General features: G+C 40.0%; 1 protein-coding gene across 1 annotated transcript in view; it reads right to left on the bottom strand.

The window, feature by feature from the left end:
- col4a1 (collagen, type IV, alpha 1) overlaps positions 1-17730 on the bottom strand; it is a 59667-nt gene that overhangs the window by 30503 nt on the left and 11434 nt on the right. The gene's annotated exons all lie outside the window — the stretch shown is intronic.

The raw sequence follows: 17730 nt of genomic DNA, 5'->3' as shown, positions 1-17730 counted from the left end.
GTTCCTTCTTTTATAGCATGTTAGTGACCTGCCTCTGCCAGATGGCTCATAGATATCCCACTGACACCGTAAATCACCACACTGAGTGCCAGACAGACTTCTGCAGTGTCTGTTTATCCATCCCACACATTAGCATTTATAAAATAGTGAATTTAAACTGTAAAACAAAGAGTCAAAAGATGAATCAACAATTAACCACTGCTCTGCACTCATTTGCATCTTAAACTTGCATCTTCTGATTTCTTGGCTATTTAAGGGCAGCGGAAACAAGCTGTCGACAAAACATTCACATTTTGATATGACAAACTTGTTAGCAGACAGTTGCTTGTTTGCACATCCAGAAGACATGAGTAACATTAACATTCATTTGAATAGCTTAGCTCCTGGCGAATCAAAGTATTTGCCTCCCTTTAAGCTCTGTTTTGTTCCTCGCCACCTTCTAAGTGAAATATGCGCTTTAGCTCATAAATTCAAATTTTTATTTGCTCACCAACTAGCTGCTATCTTTGAATGCCTCCCACCTGGTGTTGGGCAGGTAGTGTAAAGTTAGTTGTTGTTTCAACTAACTTGTTTCTGCTGCTTTACTTCCTGTCTTTGTCTTTTTCCCACCTTTTTTGATTACTGATTAGTTTCACCTGTCCCCGATTGGCCCCCCTGTGTATTTAGTCTGTGTGTTTCCTTCTTTCCTTTGCTGGTTCATCTTTGTTCCAGCGTCAAACAGTCTAGCTGTTCTCTCACTGTTTTGGAATTCAGTTTTGTTTTTGGATTTTGTGCCTCTTTATATGGACTTTGGATTTTGTCTGGGATTTGTTTGCCTTTGGTGGTCAGTCAATCCTGTGAGCCTTTTGTATACTGATTTTGTGCATTAAATAATTTGAACTTTACTAGCTCTGTTTCCTAGACTGCATTTGGGTCCATTCTCTATGTCTGCTATCCTGCTTGACATATTGTGTCATTTGATTCATCATTAATAAAAAAATAAACTAAAAACTAACTAATAACTAAAAACATAAAACTGTTAATATGTATGCAAAATATCTAAGTTCTGCTGTTAGGGATCTCTCTCACCACAGCTGATGAAAAACTGACAAGACTCAGGCAGAAATCTTGTTCCTAAACAAAGTAATGTATTAAAGTTGTATTCACATTACATTCAGTAATGTTTGCAGACTTCCTTCCTCACTCTCAGACATATCCTGTGCTTTCCCGAAAGTTATAGCAACTAGCAACCAGCTAGAGTTAACTAGAATAACAGATGGACTTCTCCGCATTTGAACATTGTTAGAAATATTTGGGATGATTTAAGTACACAACTTAACGAAATATATTATATACGTCTAGTGCTTTTTGGACATTTTAATGTGGAAATCTTACATAATGTGCTTTAATATTATTGACTGTGTTAACAATGAAGAAAGGCTTTATTTTCTGTAATCAGTCTACTTTGAAACCACATAGAACGTCACTGATTAGCTTTGTAGAACTACACGCAAGCAGAAAGACATCAATGCAGCTGTTCTTGGCCTTTTCAGTACCCCCTCCCACCCTACCCTGTTTCCTCTCCTCTGGGGTCTCCAGAGGCCTGAGCCTGGGAACTGGCCTGCTCAGCCTTGGCTCTCTCTTGCAGTGTTCCTCTCCTCCTTTTTCCCTCCATCATCCAGCTGTTACTTGACTCACGTGCAAGGCGACCAGCCAAAAGCCTGTCAGGGCTTTGGACAGGCTCCGCAGGCCTGGGCAGAGAGTGTACAGCTACACTACCCACAAATATTTTTCTCTGTCTGTCTCTTGTTCTCACACACACAACGAATAAATGGCTTCATCACCATTCCTCAGTATCTAAACCTGACATCTCGCACATAAGTTATTCTTAATTCTATATTTTCTATACCACAATATCCTGTCCAAGTCTTAAACATATTCCCTGTCTTCCTTTTTACACACAATCCCCTCCAGGATACCTGATAACTGAATCAATATGTGGCTCTGAAACCATGGGAAACAGACTGCAGTCTCAGGACCTTAAACTCCAACTGCCCCCACCCAGATTCAAGTGCACTTGTTCCCTTCTACTTGCAGTATATGACACATGTGTGGCCTTATATAGTACGTCATGTCCCATTCCTGCTCTCTCAGACACCTAAATTCACTCCATCTCACCTCTCCACTTCTGGTTCCTTAAGTGTTTTTTTTTCCACAGGTTAGATTCTGTTATGCCATGAGAAAACGGCAGGAACACCTGCTTCAGATCAGATTGGTGTCATAAGACAAACAAAGGAAAAGTAGTATTGACTCTCAGAGTGAAGCACATGTGTCTTTTATGATGGAAAACCCGCTGGCTCGCAGCAATAAGAGCTCCTGGTTCTGGATTAACATGATTTTTTTTTTTACAATTCTCTGGGGGAGTTAAGGCACGCTAAAGCAATGAGGGAACACACTTGCATAATGTCAGCACCACTCAGGTAATTCACAGCTGCGTGGTTAGTGTTCCCTCATTCACCTGTTGCTCTCTGTCTCAGATTTTCTCTCTTTGTCTGTAGTTTTTGCCATCCTCTTTAAATGGATAGTTCAGATTATTTGTGGAGTATGAGCTACTTATCCAAAGGCATTTGGATAGCAGCAAAACTTAAGTCACTTAAAAAAGTCAATCTAAAGAAAATAAATCAGTTTAAGTTTATGCTATATTTAGAATATTTTCTTTAATTTGCCTTTTCTGACAGGAAATCACTATCATATTAGCCAAATCTTACTCCCTTCAAACGAGTCAAACTCTATAAAAAATCTGTCATTTAAAACATGGAAGTTGCTGGTCCACCACTGCCTTGATCTGTTAGTTTGTTTGTATTAATGTGTGACTTAAATGAATCTGAACTATCCTTTTAAAACACTTAAGTCACACAATAATACAATCACACAAATTCAGTCAAACAGATTGAGAGGTAGAACAGCAACTCTCGAAGTAAAATGACTGATGGAGTTTGGTTGGTTTGGAGAGAGCAACATTTGGCTTAATAATGGTGGTTTCCTGTCTTTCCTTTTTTTTTTAGGTGGACACTTTAAGTGGCTAAAATGCATTTTGTGGCTGACCCTGTCCACCACAGGTCATTGCTTAGTTTCCTCTGTACTCCTCTCTGCCTCTCCTAACCGGGGGCACGCCAACCAGAATTTAGTGCAGGTAAAACTCTGACTATGGATAACACAGCCAGGCAAAACTTAGCCGAGCTGACATTCCTGCATGTTGGAGGCATGACCAGGGAGCTGACATGCACGACAGTGAGGAAGCTCTGTGTGCTTGTGTTTGATGGCAAACCACCACCCTGTGATGTCTGCGGCTGGATCTCCAAACGCAGCACAGTAATCTGCAGGTAGATCAAAGTAGGGTTTCTTTGATTTCTACTGTTTGTTTTCTTTCCACGTCCGTTATGCTCTGTAAAAAACCCAAACACCAGATGGGAGAGACGGCACAAAGACGCAACTGACATCTGCACAAAGAGAGTATCTTGCTAAAGAGTCTCGCAGCCATAGAGTGGAGGATTGTCTGTCATGACAGCTGGGTATCTGGGTTTTGTAGGGAAAAAAAAGATCTTAGAGTGGATCTTATCATGAAGATCCCCGGGAGTATACACACATATATGATGAGGGCTCTGATTTATCCCACACAAGCACCAGAAAAAAACATTTCTAACAAAAATACTATTTCTATAGGCCTACATCATGGAGGTGAAAGGTGGATGAGAGCCTCACCAGTTCACACACAACCCCAACATCAAAAGAATATACAGACAGCAGGGGAACAAAAACAAGAACATTTACTCAAATACTGGTTCTAACTACACATACTTTGGCACTTCAGTCCTTCCATTTTATGCTAAGTCTTCTGCATAAAATTCATTTGTCCTTGGGGATAGTTTGGTATCTGCAGAGATACTGACCTTAAAATTGACAGTGTATCAACCAAACACGATAGACACGCATCAAATACAATTTTCTGTTCTGCTTGGCTCATTTGCTGTGGTGAGCTAATTTTAATTCAGATGCTACTATTAATACTCATATCACTTCAAGTATGTACTTAATCATAAATGTATAACACTGTTCATGGTCAGCTGACATTACCTAAACCTGGCTCAACATAGTTTTTCTAAAAAAAAAAAAAATAAATTTTACACACTTTTTTAGGGATGCAACTAATGATTATTTTCATGTTTGATAAATCGATCATTTATTTTCTCAATTAGCTGATTTATTAGTTATTAGGTCCATAAACTGTCAGAAAATGGTGAAGGTCACTATTTCCCAAAGCCCAAGCTGACATCCTCAAATGTCTTGTTTTCTCCATAATCTCAAGATATTATGTTTAATTCCAGAGAGGACAAAAAAACAGTTAACAATTAATTTAATGATCAATTAACAATTGATTAATCATGGCAGATCTACACTTTTTGATGTATCATAAAAAGACAATCTAACTGTCTAGAACAATATGGATATGAATCAGCTTTTAAATGAATGATGGTGCATTCTTGTCTCACTTTGAGCACCACAAGCTGAGTGCAATCTATCCATCCATCCATCTTCAACTGCTTATCCAAAATCGGGTCACGGGGTAACAGTTCCAGCAAGGGACCCCAGACATCCCTTTCCCCATCTACATTAGCCAGCTCTGACTGGGGGATCCTGAGGCGTTCCCAGGCCAGGGCAGAGATAAAATCCCTCCACCCAGTCCTCTGTCTGCCCTGCGGCCTCCTGGACGTGCCTGGAACACCTCCCTACGGAGGCGACCAGGTGGCCTAAACCACCTCAACTGGCTCCTTTCTACGCAGAGGAGCAGCGGCTCTACTCCGAGTTCCTCATGGATGACCGAGCTTCTTACCCTATCCGTAAGTGACCGAAATGGGAGTGCAATCTAATTCCATTATATTCAAGAGAAGGCAGATGATCTAGATGAGATGTACATGGAGGACTAGAGGTAAAAAGTATTTTGATTTTGGGGTGAACTGTCCATTTAAAGTTCTTAGAAAAAAATTAAGTTAAATAAAGTTGTTTAATGTACAAGTTAAAAACAAACTGGTTCGGCTGAAGAAGGTTGCTATGATTGAAGGTTCCAGAACAGGTACAACAGAAAATGAACCTTGTGGTGAGTTTGTTTCATTTTCATTTACTTCTATCCAGTAAGGTTAGGTCATGAATACAAGCTGAAATCTGGGAAACGTTGGTAGAGATTTATAGTGTGAGCTCTTCTGTAACAGGCTGTGCTTGCGTCAGCCGTGATAGCGCTGCTACAATATAATGTTTCTTATTAGGATCCAGTTATGCAACAGCTCTATACACTCAGCCTTGGTTTACATTAAGAGTGTTTGTGTTAATGTCGGGATCTCTGTGCTGGCAGAGGCCCGTAATCTCTAGAGTAAACATTACTCATCACTTCCTCTCTCCTGGGCTCATCTCAGCGTTGGACTAACGTATCTCATGATGTCAGACATATCGAGGAAGTGTTGTTGAAACATCAGACCCTCTGGCTGGAGGCTCAAACTGATGTAACCTCAACCACACCTCTGACACCTAACACCAAGCACTGAGATACACTGTTCTACATTATGAAGGCCTGTGAACGGGCCTCTGTGCTCCAGGCCACAAGTTACGCCCACCCCATCCTCCTCTCCTGTTGGCATTTCATGTTTCTATCTCAGATTCTGTCAAAGCAAACTTTCAGGCCTGCGTGTCCCCGCCAGCTCCAGCCTCAGTAAACAATCACAAACACACCGTCATACACACACAATTATGATAAGGCACAGTTTTGCGCGGCGCCCAGTAAACGTAAACACTCTGCCAGAATACGTCATATTGATTTTTCACAGTTTGGAGACACCCAGGCCTGCCATCCAGACTCAGGAATGGCATAAACACTTGTCCAGAGACACGTGAGGCTGTCTGCCTGTTGCAGAGGTTTACTGGACCTGATACAGTTCCTCCAAAGTTGAGTGACTCACCAGCTTCTGTATATTCACAGTGGACATTAACACTCATCACTGCAGAGCACTGTGAGTCTCAGTCTGCCGCTCAGTCTGTTTGCTCTGTGGAAGATCATGATGTTTGGGCAGAGTCACGCCATCTTCATCTCCTTGTTTTCTCACAATCACACGTGCACACCCTGTACTGTGCCTTAAAATATGACTGAAACAGTTCACTGTGGAGGATTTAGAGGGACTTATTGGCAGAATATGGCAGGAATGAAATCAACATAAAAAAATCAATTCTGTCATGTGTTTTGTTTCCTTAGAATGAGCAGCTAAACTACACAGGGTGTGGGTCCTCTTCTACAGAGGCTGCCATGTTTCTACTAGAGCTGTACACAAATACGATACTTGGTACCTCCTTCAGTACCACGGCAAATTATTAAGTTAATAATCGATTAATTATTGCAGTACACAAAACAAAATAATTTTCTTTCCTTCAAAAAAATAATCAGACAAGACACTACCAATTTTTGTGCAGGTTTTGCAGATTCTCCTACAGGTTTGGGAGGGGAGAGTAGACGAGCAAGCTCTCGCTAAATGTCACTATATCCTACACACTGGTCCTTTAACTAAAAGTAAAAAAGATTTAAATAAATGTATTTTAAGTATCAAAAATAAATGTACTTGTTATGCAGAATGAACCCTGACTACAGTATATATAACATTATTAGATTATTATTACTGATTACATTAATTTGTAAAGTTTGACCATGGGGAACTGATTGACAAGGTCCATTTTATATCTCTGCTGGAGCGTTTGATCTTATAATCAGCAGATGGAGTATGATAAATATGCACATATGAACATTTACAGTTCTATGACATCTGGGCGAGGTTCAACTGCTGAGGAAGATCACATGATACAATCAAGTCCTCTAGAACAGCTACAAACTAGACCATAAGTTGAAATTGTTTTGTCAGCTACTCTTTTCAAGGCCAAGAATGAAGGCTGTTTGATTTGCAGTATCCACTAGTCTTCTCTGCAGCTGTTGTTTGGTTCCCATTACTTATTATGGGTTTCTGTACTGTATTAACGTCAGAATCATGACTTCATCTCTGGGGCCTTCAGGGAAAATAATTTCCTAACTTTTCACAACAAACCAATCAATACAGTGCCATGTCTCTCAAACTGCACTCCTCACCTCTTGGTTCTCATGAAACATCCTGTCACAGACTTGAGACATCTTAACTATATTTTGTACAGTATGAAGAGCAGACTGAAAAGGCAACAGGATATTCCCAGACCTTCAAATAAGGTCACTTTCTTTGCAGCCAACAGGGTAAAGTTATTCAGATTTCTGTCACTGTATGACTCACTGCCTCTATTCCTTGTGCCAAAAGTGGGGAAATCAAACTTCCAAACATGGCAAGTGTCATTTCCTAAACACTTTAATCTTGTGGGAAACAATTACAGTCTTTTCTTAAATACATTTTATTTCCAGGCTCATGAACAGTTTGGCAGCAGTACTGACTTAAACCACACAGGGGCAGAGACGGTCCCGTCACTGGAGCGCTCCACACTGACTGTATATTTAAAACGGCTGTAGGTGTTTCGCTGCAACTTTCCTACCATGTTAGGGGAAACTGAAGATCACACAAACATCTGGTCAATGTCATCTACAGACCTTTCTTAAAACGACATTGCATTCCCAGCAAATTCCTGCCACAACCTCCCACTACTGCTGAAACATCCTACAAGTCCTCAGGGGAATCTGAGGGGGGCTGAGGACTGAAGTGTGGGAGGATTTGTCCTTTCACATCCCCTCTTCTTCTTCTTTACACATCTTTGTATTCATCACACACAGACACAAATAAAGCACTGTTGTTTAGGTAACCTTATAACACACCATCAATTACTGTAATTACTACTGCATGAATTGGATTAAATGACTACCTAACACTCAGAGTACACGAAAGACAAAATCACACACACACAACAATGAAGTAGGAATCAACCAATATGTATTCTTCAAGACAAATGCCAATTATTAGTAATCGAACGGATCAATAAACAATATTCGCAACTGATTTACATTTCCAGTAAAAATGAAAATTTTACTGTCAAAATTTAGAATAACCAGTGGTGGAATGTAACTAATTACAATTACTCAAATACAAATTTGAGGTTCTTGTACTTTACTTGAGTATTTTCATTTCCTGCTATTTTATACTTCTACTACACTACATTTTGGGAACAAATACTTTTTACTCAACTACCGTTATTTGATAACTGAAGTTACGAGTTACTTTGCAGATTCACATTGTTATTACAATATGTATAATCAACCAATAAATTACGATGTATAATTTAGATTAAGCCATCCAGCAGTAGAGCCTGACTTTGAAAAATAACAACTGTGATAATAAATGCTGAATATCTGAGCTGATAGTCAGCCAGCCCCTTCAATGGAGACAAAAAGTTGAGACTGTCACCATCAGCCACTGTGTTCACATGACCTAATGTAAAGATACGAAGCTGACATCCTCAGCCAGAGTCATGCACAAAGGTTCTGCTGCTCTTATCAGGAAACAAGTGCTGCAAAAGATTGTTGTTTCTGTTATTGTTTTCAGAAAACTAAACAAAAGTTTTCCTGGCACAGTAAAGTGAAATTCTCTGTAGCCACAGACAATGACTTGACTGGAGTATTCCCTGTAAGTTTATCTCCTTGGCTATGAGAGGAGCCTTCCTTCCACACTGATACGGAGTCCACAGAGCGTGAAAACAGACGACCATGCCACCTCCGTTTTTACTTTGAATTAATGAGTTCATGATCTTTTCACACATTCACAGATGTTATATGATGTAGTTAAGCTATAAAATATGCACTTCATTGTATACATTTAGTTGAAATGATTCCAAATAAGTACAGCATTATTATCATCATTACTGCACTTGCTATTATGTATATATAATATAGATAATAACAATAATATTACATAGCTAATTACAAATAAATCAACAATATGACACAAGATATGGAATTATTAAAAATGATTTTGTTGATTTAAAAATGATTTCACTGCTTCTGCTAAGTTCTCCAGAATTGATAAGAAATGCATCCAGAGCAATGGTCTGTTATTCATAGCAGCAGCTCGCTAATCAGAAATAATGGAGCGCATGCTGTTATTGGAATAATTCCAAATATGTCAGTTCAATACCTTGACTCATGTACTATTTAGCTCCACCAACCACTGTTTCTACAGAAGACAGTTGAGAGTGTAAGGGCGGAGTTATGCTCAAACAGAAACATGTTTATATTTATTTCAAAAGTTATGAAGATGGAATAACAAGCTGAGCACTGACAGTGCTGCACTTGGTCCCATTAAGAAAATAGTTGTGTCAAGAATGAAAAAATAGAACTTGAGAGAGATGTTTTATCATTTGCTCCCTTCTCACTGCCACACAGCTGGCCAATCTCAGCATGTAGTGGGTGTGAATGTCAGATCGCCCATTTCAGAAAGCGACAAAAATGGTCAGACACAGACCCCTCTAGGAGTTCTACCACGATCTGACAAGTAATATCTATTAATGGAACTTTAACTTTCAAGAAGTCAGGATTCCACGCCACCACCGGTGCAACCATATTGTCATTCTATCTACATGGCACCTTAGTGATGGATAAATACCAACAAAAGCCCCAAAATCTCACCATCCCTCTGGCTCAGTTGTTTTACCTTGAAACTGTCTCCCTAAACAACCACATAGCTTCTCTGCCATCCAAAACCAGATTCTCCATGTGAGAGGAAATAGACAAGTTAGCCATACCATTGCATCACTTTGTTTTTGTTTTGTGTTAACATTTTGTTCAATGTTTTGGGCGTTCATCTGTTCAGCTGTTTGTGTTGATTTCAAGTTGGCTGAGCAAATTACTCTTTATGACATCCGGTGAGATTCTGGCTTTGTGTCCCTCCAGTAAACATTGTGCAACATTGTTAAATTGGACGTATCCATAAACATCTGGGTTCCTTTGTGGATTCGCAAAGTTAAACTAAGACAACAAGTAGAATCATTCAGCACATCTTTTTTCTTTAGATGTGTTAAAGCGAGTTTTATGAGCTCACTTTACCACAGTGGCATAGTTGGTCTAATATGTTTAACCTGTGCACGTCGCAGCATAAAGACGTGTTCATGGCGTCAAACCACAGCTCATGGCTTCCATATGGACACAATCAGGATAGTTTTACTCCATAAATGTCAGAGGGATCTCACTTGGCAGCAGGGATCATTAGGCAACACTAAATGAGACACACTGCAATACAGCCCCGGCAATGCCTTGTACTAAATGTAGCAGCAACAACATACACACAAGCACACGTGCACACATCTACACTAGTTTTACTGCTGCTACTACTCGGCAAATTCTGATTGGACATGTGGCCAATCTGATCTAATATCGGGGTCTGATACTGATGTAAGGAATTCATCAAGTATCTGTCTCACGACTCTAATCTACATTCAGATCATTCTGATCTAAATGACACCAGCTGCCATGTGTGAAGCCATGTGTTTTCTATATGTAAATGGCGCTCTTTAATTATGCTCTGTATTTGTATGTAACACAAGGGAAACATGCGTAACATTTTGCATTTTGAATATAGTATGGATATATAATAGCAAACTTAAACTCTAAGCAATGCATGCTTCCTACAGCGACCCACAATAGTTGAAGGACACCATTACACAAGTTACATTACCCAACCAAACAAGCTTTCCAGACCAAAGCTCAGTTTCAGCCCCATGTAAAGTAAACCTCATCCTCACCATCATCATAAATAATAATAAATATCAAGAAAAAACTGTGCTGGTGACCATATAGTACTGGCATCGGCGGATGTCTAAATTAAGATACCGGCATTTGATCTGAACTGAAAAAAAGTGGATCAGTACATCTCTAATTCTGATTGTATCAGTGTTTGCTCACTGGGGTTTTTTATGGTTTGGGGTGTTTATCTGTATGTTCTTCTTCACAATCAATAAGATCAGAGGTGCTACTGACCATAGCTGTTTCCACAGTAGCCCTCAAGTATGCATACTGACGCAGGAGGGTGACTGAGATAAAACGAAAAGTTATAAAAATATTAAAAGATGAGTGTAGGAGGATAGATAAGTTTTTTCAGGCTGTGCTGGGTTGAACTGGGCTGATCTGACATTCCTGGCCTTCTCTGGTACTGAGAGGCTGGGGTGAGAGAATAGAAGTGGAGGAGGGGAATTTTCTGTCTGACTGCCATACTTGGAAGACAAGGCTCCTGGTGCAACTCGCTCTGTAAACAGCGTGAGTGTGTGTGTCTGTACGAGGGTGAGCCGCACGTGCACAGCTGGAATGGTACGATGTGAAACAGCTTTTTTTTTTTTTCCAAATGCCAAGAAAGATCTCAAGTTAAGCCAAACCATTCTTCAAGTTAAGTGCTCCTGTAGCTAGATTTTCTGAACATATTTCATATTCTCTTGTTTTCAGTGCATGGAATTACTGTATTAAGAATCATTCAGTATTTGAGTAATGTGCGGAGTGGAATGGAGTCGACTTAGTGGAGAAATTTAGCTTTAAATCAAACCCTAGAGCAGAATAGCCAACGGGCTTGTAGCATAATTTAAAAAGATGTCTAAGAATATGCACTGTACCTTTTACTGAAATTGACTTTTAATCTAACTATTTAAATTAATTTCTCTGGATGTACTTAAAAACCTTAAAGGAATAGTTTAACATTTGGGGCAGTAAAACTTACTAGGGCTGCACAATACAGATGATGAATCATATTGCGATTATTTTGAGAGATTGCAATTGTGATATGATTCATCATTAGTAGTAAGGCTTATTTTTACGTCACAATTTTTATTTCCATTGAAAAAAATTAATATCATGATCAAGTGATATTTCTTTGGTCATCTCTGGAGCACCACAGTACTTCATTATAAGGATGTTTTGTCACACATTTTTCCTATATTAAAAGAAAATGCAGCTCCTGTGATTTGGATATTGCATTTGACATACTGTGATTTCAATAATGTATCAATGAATTGTACAGGTCTAAATTATACTTTAGACCTGCTTTACCAACAATTTATTTTGTAGACTTGATGTTAAAACTAGGAGATGGTTAGCTTGTCTGAGCACAAAGACTGGAATCATGGAGAAATAGCTATCCTGGCTCTGTCTAAAGGTCAGTGATTCCCATTTTTATCTCATTAGATTAATTCTCCCAAAAAAGAGTAAAACAGCAGACTATGGTTTTGCAACACACTCCCCTCCCACTTCCAGTCTTTGTGCTAAGCTAAGCCAGGCAGCTGCTGGCAGCAGCTTAATAATTAACCCTTCCACGTCGATCTTCTCTCTCCTTAGCTAGCTACTTAACTAGTGTTTGTTCTGTACCAAAATGCTAGCTAATCTACATCAATTGTTGCTAGCTAGTTACATCTGATAGCTAATGTAAGCAAAAAGCCTAGCTAACTAGTTTTTAACCTTTTAACCATCTTCAAAATGTGACTTTCTTTTCAACACAGAGGAGCCTAGTACATACCTGATCTTCTCATCTAACTCTTGGCAAGAAAGTAAATACACATATTTCCCAAAATGTCAAACATTTCTTTGAACAAATGCCCACTTGACTGCTGTCTAAAAGAGATTTATCTCATTTAGCATTACAAATGATAGACACACAGTGGATGCACATCAATACTCCAGGGAAACCCAGGGCCAAGCTGAGAGTCCTACATCGAGGGACATATTATATGTGAATTCTGCAATAAAACAGGGCTGTGTTTTCTGTTTCCTTTACTTGAGGAGTCCTGTAGGGTGTATTTGCTGAGACCAGCTTGATGTAAAACATGTCCTGTTCTGGCTGCAGGCAGCAGGTTTTCATCTACGCCACAGAAATAATTCCGGGCTTCTGTAATCAAAAGCAGATGCTGTGTAGAATGCTATTCACACACACATACATGGACCCAAGAACACACATGCAATGGATGTAAACACAAAAAGAGCAATTAATACCACAAAACTTGAGCAGGTTTATTGAGATCAAATCTTTATCCCATGGGAAAAGCTACTATTGTAAGAAAATACATGAAATAACTGAGCAAATACTTACTCTAAGTGACACAAATTCTGTTCAGTACACATGAAGATGTACACACAAAAGCTAATGAACAAGGTCAACAAACAAACCAGTCCATCACCAGGTTGCTCATGCATGACCAAGCGTGACCAGGTTAATGTTGCCTGTCATCGAATTTGGGGCCAGGAGAGCAGAACAGCTCTAATTGGTCTTGAAGCTAAAAAAAAAACTGCATCCCTACCAAAAAAACACATTAAGTCTATCACTCACTTATATACTCTTAATATCAGAGTCTCAACGACCACTAACATGAGTACAAGTCTACTATAACTCAGTGAAGACAAACATGACAAACTGTGGACAGAAGTGCAAACAAAGTTCACCCTCTGGGACTGTAGAAGTTGTTGAACATGTCAGCAGACATGCAAAAAGAAACAGGAACACTGTACAGTCCTCTTCAGCCATGTCAACAGTCGACCCAGGAATTCTCACATGCAAAATTAACTCAGCAAATGGGAAAATTGTTTTAGACAATTTCTCAGGCCTTGCTAGTCGGCACAATGTTGTGTATGTGTGTGTGTGTGTGTGTGTCTGGATGTGCTTGTACTTTATGTGTGTGTGGTAGTTTGAAAACTCTGGAGCTGGCTGATCTTCGAGTGCTAGTGGGATAACTCCAGCTGGTGGAAAGGACTCCAAAAAACTGTTCTCTGCTGATCATTCACTGCGTAAAAACAAGAGGTGTGAAAATCCTGATACTGTTAAACACATTAAAATGAAACCGGAGAGCCCAGAAAGTCCACTAGTTCAGTGAAACAATATCATTACAATGCTTTAGTTGTCATGACACAGCTGACCCCTCAAAGTTTCACCACTTTTTGATATGTGTGTGTTTATGCTTATGGTGTTTGTATTCACAAAATGTCACGTAATGCTTTGTGGTCAAGACTGGTTATACTGGAACGTGGTCAACTCTGGTGTGATGTGTGACAGGACAGGAGAAAGTTGACCGAGGTGCAGAGCTAGCTCGACTGTTATTGGATGACAGAGCAAAAAATGGTGGTGCTTAGGAAGGGTCAACTGGCCGCCTTTCTCTCAACTGCATTTAGGCAAATTCCACAGCACATTAATGCTTCTATACAATATTCCTGCCTTAGATTACCAAGGTCCCTGACCTCTCTTAATCAGCTCCTCCATCTGTACCCTATCTTGACCAGTCACATGACCCCCACTGGCTCATCCTGTTGACCTGTAACCTCCGGCCAGGCCATTAGAGAGGATTTATACATTCAAACAGAGCTTTCAGTAGAAGGGTCATCTTGATAAGTCAGCTCTTCCTCAGTGTCTCAGTCTGTGAGTGTGCAAGGATGTACATGTGTATGAAATGTTACCTTGTTAACAAATTAAGCAAGACTCCTGCTAATTTTTGAGCTTTAGAGGGGACTTTCCGGCTCTAACTACTGCACACACACACACACACACACATACACGCTCTCGCATTCCACCCAGAGCAGCTGATTGTGGTCTTGCCCTCAGGGCTACTTATCAATGGTAAAGGAACTTTACGTACTCTAATGCAGGAGATGCTGTGTCTCTCTCACACTTAAGTCAAGTGAAGTCAGAAATCTGGTGATCTAACTGAAGTTTTTCATGTTACAGTTGTCTTGTCTCAGCCGGTGGGAGAGATGGGCTTTTTGGTTTGTGTGCAAGCTTTGTTCATGTGCCCACACATCACTGGTGTGGGTGAAAAACATTCCTCTACAATCCTACAGGAACAGGATCGGTCCAAGCACTGATACACACAAACATCAAATCGAAAGCTCTCCACCTCAGCACTTCTTTTTCTTGTTTGGACTAGTTTTGTCTGTGACCTAGAAATAAATATTCAATTACTGACAATAATCAGGAACAGCTTCCTGTTTTCTCTCCTAACGAATCAGGCAGTGAGAAGGAGAAAATGGTCCGGGGGTGGTGGAAACAGAGAGACAGGGTGGGGGAAGAGAAAGCAACAATTACTTTGTTAAGACGTTTGTTTTCTCTGAGAATGGGCCAGTTCAGTTCATGTGAGCGTCTGCAACTCTGAGTTCTGCAGCTCTGCCTGTTGTGAATGTGTAGCACTGTGCCACAGGATGTGGGGTTTAGGAAGCCATTCTTTCTCTAAGGAGGAAGGCCTCTTCCTTGCCTTTTATGCTCACAAAGACAAGAAGGGGCTGGGTCAGCCTCAAGTCTCTCTCAAGAGTGCTCTGGTATCTGGGAATAGCGTCAGCACGTGAGGACAAGGAATGACCTCTGTGACTTTGTACCAACCAAATACATCAAGCTTGAAGTGTTCTCACACTCATTACATTTCCCAGTTGTGTTACTCTGCTTTTATCAAAAACTTACATGAAACAGTGGTAAAAGATGTCATTTCAACCCAAGAGTGAACGGCCATGATAGCTGTTTTATGAAGCAGTTGGTCTACTTATAAGGTCAGTGGTGCTTTGAGCTAAATGCATGCTGACATGCTAACTTGCTCTCAACAGAATCTTGGACCTGGCTACCCACAAGTTACCCTCAAAAAAAATTTTTTTTTTATATAAATTCAAGCATAACAGTACAAATAAATATTAATTAATGACAGGCAGGCAGTGGGTTTTTTTCCTGGAAAAACTAGAAATGTTTGTTGTTAGAATGTTTGTTATTTCAATCAGCTATATTATCAAGCCTGATCAGTCTCCAGATTTTTTTTTTAATTGTGAAAGTCTATGACACAACCTTTGACCACACATCTGGCCAAATAATGGGACGCCACTGATCCGACAGTGATGTTGGCTAGCACTGTCCTTGGCAAAACTGGACATTTGGGAGAAATCTGGTGTGATCAGACACTGTGAGAATAATGTTGTAAGTGGTTTTGCTGCTTGTAAAAAGTGCCAAAAAGAATTGGCTTTTGATAGCCACAAGCTAGCAACATCGTCCCTGGGGAAACACATGGACAGCTGCAGTAGCACAGGTGCTGCACCAGTTGACAGACACTTTTATAAGAACACAAGTCAGTGAGAACTGCATGACATGTATGTGTGTTTAAGCACAAGTCGAGTGACAAGATTTAAATTAATGGTTCCAGGCAAGCTCAGATTTAACTTGGAGATACTTGTGGGTAACTGGTCATCTACCACATTCACCATTTTATTGTAGTTTAGTTTAGTTACACAAACATAAAGTTAAACTGAGGCCACTTGGGATATCATTTGTTTTGCAGGGATTTGATCATGAACCAGAGTAGCTGGCAGACAATGGTGCCAGATGATTATTATAACTCATTCTGACGGGCCATCGATGTCTGTACCAAATTACATGGTAATCCATCCAGTAGCTGCTGAGACATTTCTTTCCAAACCACAAATGTGAACCCTTTGGTGCTGTTAAAGGAAAAGTCAGACAATCACCAAAGTTAGTAGGATTCAATCTCTCATCCATTCTCTCTGTGTATATCTGAATAAAATGTTGTGCCAATCCATCAAGTAGACGTAGAGACTTAAAGGACCTCTGTATAGAATTTAGTGGCATCTGGTGGTGAGTTTGCAAATTAAAAAAACCTTGTGTCACACTCATGTCGCTAAAGGCTGCATCTGGAGCGAATATATGATTTGTCCATTCTGGGCTACTGTAGAAACATGGTGATTCAACATGGATGCCTCATGTCCTCTGTAGATATAAAAAGCTCATTCTAAGATAATGAAAACTCAACTATTCTATTTATAATTCTAAATAAATCCCTGCAATTCTTACACAGTGAGCCCTTTAACAGGAAGTAATAACTCTGCCCTGCTTGTGGCACAAAAGGAAAGGTCGGTGAGTCACCAAATTAAGATTCATTCTCTGGAGAATGCAAATGTCTGTACAGGTGTTTATGTCAGCCCATCCAATAGTTGTTGAAATATTTCAGTCTGGACCGACTGTACAAAAATGCCATTCCAAGAGCCCTGCCACTAGCATGGCCAAAAACTAAAACTGAAATAGAAATCCAAGTCTCTCGCTCTCTCTCTTGTGCACGTGTTACATGGAAGCATCTGGGATTTGAGTTAGTAATTTATACATAGAAGCATTACCATCAGTGTTATACAGGTTGACACAATGCGTCCATCAGGGAGTATGCATGTACAGGAAGTGTGTGTGTGCATGTAAGCTCTATTTCACATCCTTTTCAACAAAGGCTTTTCCATTTGTGCGTGCTGCACATACTTTTTGTTGATGATGTTGGTTCCCAATGAGGAAATTACCCCCTCGTAAAGTCATCATTGACATCACAGACGCAGCAGGTTTACATGATACATAGTTCAGGCGACGCGACAGGAGTTAGAATAAGTGTGAGAAAGAGAGGAAATTCCAGAACACAAGAGAAAGACAGCCTTTATCCCTGCACTTCACTTCCAAGTCTGCAACAAACTAAAGATAATGGAGCTCTTTAGCCCAATTATCATTCCATACACTTCAGATGATAGCCGTCTAATAGACAGAGCTGCTCTCTATTGTTCTCTTGTTTCCATATCAAGCCTTATCTCCTACATCACCATTATGTCACTGCCCTTTGAACATATGGAGACTGTAACTTCAAGATTTTACCACCCTGAGGCCTTAGAGATGCCGAAACCTGACAACAGCTCTGCTCTAGTAACAGTTA

Source organism: Lutjanus erythropterus, chromosome 8 (genome assembly GCF_056507025.1).
Source record: "Lutjanus erythropterus isolate fLutEry1 chromosome 8, fLutEry1.hap2, whole genome shotgun sequence".
NCBI lineage: Eukaryota > Metazoa > Chordata > Actinopteri > Lutjaniformes > Lutjanidae > Lutjanus > Lutjanus erythropterus.
Note: the sequence above shows the minus strand (reverse complement) of the source record. Positions and strands in the feature narration are given on the sequence as shown.